Genomic DNA, 9,558 nt, shown 5'->3' with positions numbered 1-9,558 from the left:
TTTGGAGCTTTGCTGCATCAAATTTTTCCAGAAACTGTGAGAGACCTCCAGGTGGACACCATTCAGAAAATTCATATGGCTTTCAGCGACGATTTTATGGGGATTACACAGATTAAGGAGTGCTCCAGCCAGTTTAAAGACCGCCCACAGCGGCTGAGAGCGCAGCACACTCCGAGCGCCGATCGACAGGCTGACACCCCGCTGAAACAACCAGATCATATCCAACGTGAAGGCTTTGTTGATCCGGGACGTCGTCTGACTTCCACAAAAAAAGGCATAAGGCATGGACATCAGCACTTTTTCAGCATATTCCACTGATACAGGAGTTTTCTTCACGGAAAGAGGAGCGGAGGGATGCGCCACCGTGCCGCTCATGGCGCGGCACAAAACCACCTCCGTGTTGGTCTCACAGGACGGCTTTCAGACAGTTTTCGGTGGCTTTTCAGTCGTGTGACTATCCGAGAAATTGTGCATGAGCTGGACATGCCCCAACATGTCCTGTGAGGCTTCATCACGGCATTGCTTTGCACCATGCGGCTCCGCGGCGACGTGCGGAATTCCTCCACTCCTCTTTCCATGACAGAAACTCCTGTAACAGTGGAATGTGCCATTCATTTCTAAACTGGACGCTGTGTTGATCCGGGACATCGTCTGACTAGCACAGAAATTGCGGAAGACATGGACATCAGCACTTTTTCGGCACATTGAGACAGACGTGCGGAGGAATTCCACGCGTCGGGACGTTTCCGCATGGCACAAAGCAACGCTGTGATGAAGCCTCACAGGACATGTTGGGGCATGTCCAGCTCATGCACAATTTCTCGGATATTCACACGACTGAAAAGCAACCGAAAGCCGTCTGAAAGCCATCCTGTGAGACCAACACGGAGGTGGTTTTATGCCACGCCATGAGCGGCACGGTGGCGCATCCCTCCGCTCCTCTTTCTGTGAAAAAAACTCCTGTATCAGTGGAATGTGCCGAAAAAGTGCTGATGTCCACGCCTTCTGCCTTTTTTGTGGAAGTCAGAAGACGTCCCGGATCAACAAAGCCTTCACGTTGGAAATGATCTGGTTGTTGCAGCGGGGTGTCAGCCTGTCGATCGGCGCTCGGAGCGCGCCACGCTCTCAGACGCTGTGGGCGGTCTTTAAACCGGCTGGAGCACTCCTTAATCTGTGTAATCCCCATAAAATCGTCGCTGAACGCCATATGAATTTTCTGAATGGTGTCCACCTGCAGGTCTCTCACAGTTTCTGGAAAAATTTGATGTAGCAAAGCTCCAAATCGTTCAGACATTTATTCGCAATAAAAATCCGACGAGAAGGGTGGACCACTGCTCACACAAAGCCTGCTTACAGGTGAATGACGCAACCCACCCGGAAGCGAACATTTGCAAACATCAAAAAAACGTTCATAGAATGTTTGTTTACTGTTCAGCAAGTTTGCGAACATTCATATAATGTTTGTGATGTTTGTCTAATGTCTGCATGGAAGCAAACATTAGACAAACGTAAGCAAACATTTTCAAAAATCAATCAAATGTTTATAGAATGTATGCTTAATGTTCAGTGTGTTTGCGAACATTCACATAATGTTCATGTAGTATGTGTAAAGCTTGCCTCTAAATAAAAGTATATATATTCTAAAATTTTGTAAAATTTCATATTACAAGAAAACATTAAATATCATTTACTGCCTACAGAAAGTTAATGTTGGACTACATTTAAATTATGTGTGTAATCATAGGTAGAATGAACAATAGGAAATTATTTAAACACTCTAGCTACCATGGTAAACAATAATTTGTCAATTTATGATTTATTCAGGCCTACTGAATATAGATTTTCAAGATTACTGTGATAAACTGACAGAGCTAACTCAGAAACATGTCTTGGGGCAACTTGCATAAACATGCACTCTTTTAGTTGGAATATTAATTTTTGCAAAATAATTTACGTAACTACAGACTGTGATTGTCAGCTACCAAAAAATATGTTTTTTTTATGGAAACAGATTGCAATGGCAGCTTATTATCCAGAAGTCCCACAGAACTGAGTTACATACATTTTGCCAAATTTTCTAAAAGCATATCTTTAGCATTTTTGGAAATAAGGAAAATACATTAAAGTTATTAAAAATTGATTTACAAAACGATGTTTTCAACATGCATGAGCAGGAAACATTGACATTTAAATAAAACAGCTCATAGACAAAAAAAACAAAACAAAACAAAAAACAAAACAAAACAAAAAAAAGCTTGCAGTGTTCTCCACCAAACAGTTGGTGGCAGTAGTGCACCGAGTTGGGTTAAAACCCGCTGTTTAACAAAGAAGAGAAGAAGAAGAACAGCTAACAGCTAACTAACAGCGCTGCATACTCTCCGTTCTCTTTTGGCAAATAAAAGTTTATGTTCAAGACGTTAATTTGCCTGTTCAGTCTCTATACTATGATTAAGAGACCACTGAGAGCAGAAGAGGAGAGTAACGCTGGAAGATCATCGACTGAATCACAGAAAACCAACACAAAGCTACCACGAGTTAGCAGCTAGCTTCAAATGCCGTGGCCTTCCTACAGTCATCACGACGCTGTGACTATCAAAAGACTTTAAGGTAATGGAACCTGATGTGAGCACAATCCCATTTTAGCCCGAAAAGACAGAACTTGCTTGAAGCTTGATTATGCCAGACATGGATTAATGGGAACCAAACCAACACATTTTTGACTAGCACGGAGCTAACGTTAGCCACAGAGAGGCACAGGCCTAATTCATATTTTGTCCATGTTTTAATTTATTCTGATATTAAGCCAGAAGCCTAAAGGTGTCAATAAGGTGTGTGGGCATCTCACTTCCAAGGACATGCAGGTTGGGTGAATTTGAAACTTTATAATTGTCCAGGTCACTTATAAAAGAGGTCTTGATCTCAAAGGGACTAATTTGGTTAAATAAATGCTAAATTTAAAATATACATAACTTTTTATGACCATGACTAAAATATATACTCTGTCTTTTCTTAGGTGTTGATGCAATTAAAGTTTAAGTAATGTCAGTGCCCAGAAAGAGACTTTATGAAGTTAAGTTTATGATAATATTTTCGGATTTGTCTCCCCAACAGCAACCACGCTGGCTGCCTTAAGAGTTGTTAAATCACTGAATCCTCCATCTGACCAGTGGGTTGAGTGTGTGCCTGCAGTTGATTCACATCAGCCTGATCCTTATCCTGAGGTTTGTATTATAATGGTTAAATAAGATTGTTCAGTGTCTTGTGCCAGTAGATTCTAAAAATTCACATTCAGCAAGCAAATATTCAAAATTTCTGACAAATATTCTGTTCTATTTGGGATATAATTTGAAAATACAGTAAAATCTGCCAGTAATGAAGTTGTGTATATACTAACTTTCCTTATTTAAAGAAATAATTTACAGGCCCTGTTACTTAATAAACATGTTTATTTATTGCTGATATAAAGTTACAGAATTCCTTTTATAAAAACTCAGTTTCTATGTCCCTTGCATAATGTTTCATTTGAATAGTGTGTGCATACTGTCTATGGTACCATACACTTGAAACAGAAGGACTTCTATGCTGTACTACTGAGGTTTACCACCTTATCTGGGGTGGAAAAAGTGATCTATCTAAACAAAAATTATTTTATTTATTTATTTTTGGAGATTCTTTTGGTCGGTAAATAGACCTGAAAAAGCATCAGAATTAGTGCTGAAACGATGAGTAGAGTAACTCAAATAATTCGATTACAAAAAATGATTGAGGCAAATTCTGTGCCTCGAAGCTTCGTTTAACGTTGTAGTACATATGCTAGGCCTGTGTGTGGTGCTGCAACGTCCGCAGAAAAAAAAAAAATGGCGAGCATAACAGCTAATCAAATTAGCAACGATAGCTACCGCTTTCCAACGTGAGAGTAAAAATAAAGCCTTTTAAGAGAAAGATGGTTCACGCTGATCATCTGAAATAGACTTACTGTGCATTTAAAGCAAAGCAGTGTGTTTGTCTATTTTTAAAAAACACACGGTCTGCTCTACGTGGAGGGACTATTGACCTGGCAGCTGGCTGCTGTCTCTCTGCCCAGTGTGAGGAGCTCTCAGACCGGGCAAGTCACAGCTCTGTCCCCGCAAACAGCAGAAGTCCACTCTTTCTTCTGTGTTTACCTCAGACTCACACTGAGTGTGTGACTTTTTAATTTTTGCGTTTTTGGGCAACACACACCACTTCACAAACACGGTAACTTAAATAAAATAATAATAATAAAAACCTGACTGCGATGTTGCATGTTCAGCCTCCAGCTGAAATGCATCTGCTGAAGAGAAAGAGGGATAGAAAAAATCACGCAGGGACCCAGTCCATCAACCTTTATTAAAAAAAAAAAAAAAAAACCTTAAATGGTTAATTTTTACAAATTGGAGAAAACAAAATAGAAGGCACATCCCATTGCCATTTCAGCAAATTGCCAACACTTTGGCGCAGTGACATTGTGTCATTGCTTATGGACAGCCCTGGACTATTGATGTTGTTTAAAATGCAAAAGTACTTTTTAATCGATTAATTGCCAGAATAATCGATAGAATACTTGACTACTAAAATAATCGATAGCTACAGCCCTAACCAGAATGCATTTGTGATTTCACATTTTTCTGGGGGACAACCACCAGACCCCGTCACGGCCTTGCCAAGATCTTTCAAGTTTTTTATTTATTTATTTTTTGTTTGTTTGTTTTCATGGCCCACTTTCATCACTCAGTTAGAGACAGGGGTGGTGGCCAAGTAGTTAATGCGCTTGGTTTCAGTGCAGAAGGTTCCGGGTTCAAATCCCACCCCTGCCACATTTCTCCACGTACTGTAGAGTTGCATCAGGAAGGGCATCCGGTGTAAAACCTGTGCCAATTCAACATGCAGAGCCACCTCATATTTGCTGTGGCGACCCCGAATGCAAACAAGGGAGCAGCCGAAGGGACTTCGTAAGCCTATAACTTCTTCTGGGTTGTGTGGGTGACTTGGTGGCTTTCCTCACTCTTCTTGCACAGTCACTCAGTTTTTCAGAACTGTCCATGCAGATTTACCATAGAGTGCCATATTGTTTGTATTTCTTCATAATTGATGTAAATAAAGTCCAAAACATTCAGTGGCAGCTTTACCCTCGGAGAGCCTCGTCCACAACTACCACAAAAGACAGGCAATACACGGTATTAAGAACAGGGGTATGTAAACTTTTGATCAGGTTCATTTGGGTAGTTTGTATTGTCATGATTTGAAAAGAGTAAACACTGTTGTTTGCCAGTAAATGGCTTCACCCAACCACGAACCATGAGCGAAAAAGTTTTTGTATTATCGTTCATATTCTCTGAAAAATGGCCAAAAAAAACTTTTGCCAGGGTATGTAAACTTTTGGCCCCACCTGTGTGTGTGTATATATACAACCCCTGGCAACTTTCTGGCTTTAAGAAACACTATAAGAAATCAAGAAAAAAAGATTGTGGCAGTCAGTAATGGTTACTTTTTTAGACCAAGCAGAGGAAAAAAATATGGAATCACTCAATTCTGAGGAAAGAATTATGGAATCACCCTGTAAATTTTCATCCCCAAAACTAACACCTGCATCATATCAGATCTGCTTGTTAGTCTGCATCTAAAAAGGAGTGAACACACCTTGGAGAGCTGTTGCACCAAGTGGACTGACATGAATCATGGCTCCAACACGAGAGATGTCAATTGAAACAAAGGAGAGGATTATCAAACTCTTAAAAGAGAGTAAATCATCACGCAATGTTGCAAAAGATGTTGGTTGTTCACAGTCAGCTGTGTCTAAACTCTGGACCAAATACAAACAACATGGGAAGGTTGTTAAAGGCAAACATACTGGTAGACCAAGGAAGACATCAAAGCGTCAAGACAGAAAACTTAAAGCAATATGTCTCAAAAATCGAAAAATGTACAACAAAACAAATGAGGAACGAATGGGAGGAAACTGGAGTCAACGTCTGTGACCGAACTGTAAGAAACCGCCTAAAGGAAATGGGATTTACATACAGAAAAGCTAAACGAAAGGCATCATTAACACCTAAACAGAAAAAAACAAGGTTACAATGGGCTAAGGAAAAGCAGTTGTGGACTGTGGATGACTGGATGAAAGTCATATTCAGTGATGAACCTCGAATCTGCATTGGGCAAGGTGATGATGCTGGAACTTTTGTTTGGTGCCTTTCCAATGAGATTTATAAAGATGACTGCCTGAAGAGAACATGTAAATTTCCACAGTCATTGATGATATGGAGCTGCATGTCAGGTAAAGGCACTGGGGAGATGGCTGTCATTACATCATCAATAAATGCACAAGTTTATGTTGATATTTTGGACAATTGAAAGGATGTTTGGGGATGATGAAATCATTTTTCAAGATGATAATGCATCTTGCCATAGAGCAAAAACTGCAAAAACATTCCTTGCAAAAAGACACATAGGGTCAATGTCATGGCATAGGGTCAATGTCAATGAGCAGATCTGATTTGATGCAGGTGTTAATTTGGGGGATGAAAATTTACAGGGTGATTCCATAATTCTTTCCTCAGAATTGAGTGATTCCATATTTTTTTCCTCTGCTTGGTCTAAAAAAGTAACCGTTACTGACTGCCACAATCTTTTTTTTTCTTGATTTCTTATAGTGTTTCTTAAAGCCAGAAAGTTGCCATTTGAAATGACTTTAGTTTTGTGTCATGTCTGTGATCTGCTTTTTTTCTACAAAATTAAACAACTGAATGAACATCCTCTGAGGCTGGTGATTCCATAATTTTTGCCAGGGGTTGTATATATATGTGTGTATATATATATATATATATATATATATATATATATATATATATTATACTTAACACTGGGATACCAATTAAGTAATTATTAAGAAGTCTGCTCATACGGCTGAGGGTATTTTATATGATATGAGGGTGTTTATATTCTATAATATCAAAGCTTACGGGCAGATTAGCAGCAGCATTTACATTGCATTGTACATGGAATATTTTTGATAAAATTTAATTTTCCAGAGAAACCTTTTCTCTGGGGATCAAACATAATTTAAATGAATAATTTTGTATTTTTGTATATTTTTTCATCATGTGAATTTCCTCAGGAAATTTGACTGTAATATGTTTGTGTTAAACTGTTCAGTTTCACTCTTAAAAATGGTGTATTCAATTGCATTGTTGTATCTGACTGTCATACTGAGTCTTCAAATCTATGTGATTAAAAACTTAGAATATTTTTTCATAGGAATTTTCTCAGGGAATTTATTGATAGTAATGTTTGTGTTAAAACTGTCTGCAGTTTTGCTCTTAAATATGATTTTTATTAATTGTATGTAGATGTCTAAAAGATTGTTGTAGTTTTTGTTTCAAGCGGTGATTTATGTTTAAGTTGAATTTATTTTTGCTCCTAAAATGTGTATTATCAGTTGTATGTAGATCAATAGATGATTTTTTTTTTTTTTTAGGTTTCATAATTATTTCTAGAAGATTTATTCTTGTGTCTGAACATTTTTTGGAGTAGCTTTACAAAAGAACTTTACAAAACTTTACAAAAGAAATCTTTTGTAAAGTTGAAAATTTTTCATTTTATGTGCTTTTTGAGCAATGATGTTTAATTCTGTAAAGATGAATTCCATCATTTAATCTGTTATCAGTTAAGTGATTTCAAAAGTTTCTGCAGTGTTGATTTTATATGTGAATTCCACATTGCAAGTCACTATTGGAATAAAACCTATTGAATTTTAAAACATTTATGAAGTTTGTTTTACTTAATTTTTTTGTTCTCAACAGGAACAATTACAAAAATTGTAGGTAATTTAGCAAGAACATTGCACGAACATCATATGAACAAAGAATGAGGACAGGTAATGTTCACATTCGAACATTCTACAAATGTTCATTTAATGTTCTGCTGCAACTTTTCATATGGTGTTTGTGAACATTTGTGAATGTTTGCATAATGTTCATTGAATGTTCGCATGCAAACATTACCTGTCCTCATTCTTTGTTCATATGATGTTCGTGCAGTGTTCATGCCATGTTTGCAAATGTTCTCATGCAAACGTTCAATGAACATTCAAAGAATGTTCGGTTTCCGGGTGGGAACCGACAGGCGTGAAAAAAGTCACGCATGCGCACGAAGGTTCAAGCTTGGCTGATGCAATCACATGTGATTCAAATCCATATGCTTTTTGCAAAAAATAAAAACGTTGGATACTTTTCTAGCAGCCCTCGTGTGTGTGTGTGTATGTGTATATATATATATAAACTATACATTCTATTTCTACCTCATTTTCATATTTTATTGTATTGTTACAAGTATTATTGTTTATCCTTGCACATGCTGTTTGATGCACATTTTCCTCTACTCGCACCCATCTTGTGTTTTTTAAGAGCTGAAGTAACGTGAATTTCTCCACTGTGAGATCAATAGTTTAATCTTATTTTATCTAACCCTTTAGGTTGCTCAGCTTTAATATAATAATATGCTTTTCCCCACCATATATTTTTTGTGCTTTTGTTCCTTTGTCCAGTCCTCTTCTAAAGTAAATTGTCTTGAGTTATGTGTCTAAGTAATATTTGTTAAAGATCTGTCCACCATTATCTAGCCTTCCTGTTGTTTTTGGGTCAATGCTGACCGATTTACAACTTAAAATACTCAGACATTTTGTGTTTTACACCTGACTGCCTCAAGGCCTCATGATATCCTCCACACTGTGCACTTGAACATATGATAATCACCGCTTTTATTGAATTGTGAGTGGTTTTGTCAGCCATGTTACACCTGTGGTGTTCCCAGTCAAAAGTGACCAACATAGGAAATGAATGGGAATCCAGATTATATTCATTGATCAAATGAGAAAACATCCCCATACACTCAAAGAAAATGTTAGTATAGCTCAAATTCAAGAGCGGTTACTGCATTAAAAAAAAGTCTGCTACATTTTCACATAATGAGTTGATAGCTAAATGTAATAAGCTGGTCCAGATGAAAATAAAGAAAATAGTCTTAGCTGAATAATAAATGGATTTTGAACAGATATTTCCGCCTTAACTCAACATCGAAGTGTAATCAGTTAATACACCTTAAAAATCTCAGTGAAAAATGTGTGTCCAACATGATCAGATGTGCCTTGTTACAGGAAGAATGTGAAGCACAACCCACCAAGTGAAATTAGCCAACTTCAAGGTTCAGTGAGTACACGTTTTGACTTATTTTCTTCATCTAACGTTTATCAGCTAGTAACTGTATCATGCACAGTCTATGGTATCAGCACAAAGTAAGACATTTTTACACAACACTGAATGCTTTTGCTCGGTTAGGGCCCTTCACATGTAACACGAAAGATGCAGAAACCGGAAGAAAATCTGTAAACCAAAAATGAAATGGGGAACCATGAAACAGTCCATCTGCTGTTGGGAGGGACGCATGGTCAGACAGGCATGCACGATACACCGTGCATGCCTGTGTACTTGCCTGCCGGCGAGTGTGCATGAACCCAGTGAAAGCAGCTGGAACGTGTTACAC

General features: G+C 38.0%; 1 long non-coding RNA gene across 1 annotated transcript; it reads right to left on the bottom strand.

Moving 5' to 3' along the window:
* Window positions 1-948: 948 nt before the first annotated feature.
* Window positions 949-8,782, bottom strand: LOC117519803. The gene is made up of 3 exons (XR_004563431.1): window positions 8,695-8,782; window positions 3,318-3,324; window positions 949-960 (listed from the first exon to the last, which is right to left on the bottom strand). It is a non-coding gene; the product is annotated as an uncharacterized LOC117519803 (long non-coding RNA).
* Window positions 8,783-9,558: the final 776 nt, after the last annotated feature.

Source organism: Thalassophryne amazonica, chromosome 11, assembly GCF_902500255.1.
Source record: "Thalassophryne amazonica chromosome 11, fThaAma1.1, whole genome shotgun sequence".
Lineage (NCBI taxonomy): Eukaryota > Metazoa > Chordata > Actinopteri > Batrachoidiformes > Batrachoididae > Thalassophryne > Thalassophryne amazonica.
Note: the sequence above shows the minus strand (reverse complement) of the source record. Positions and strands in the feature narration are given on the sequence as shown.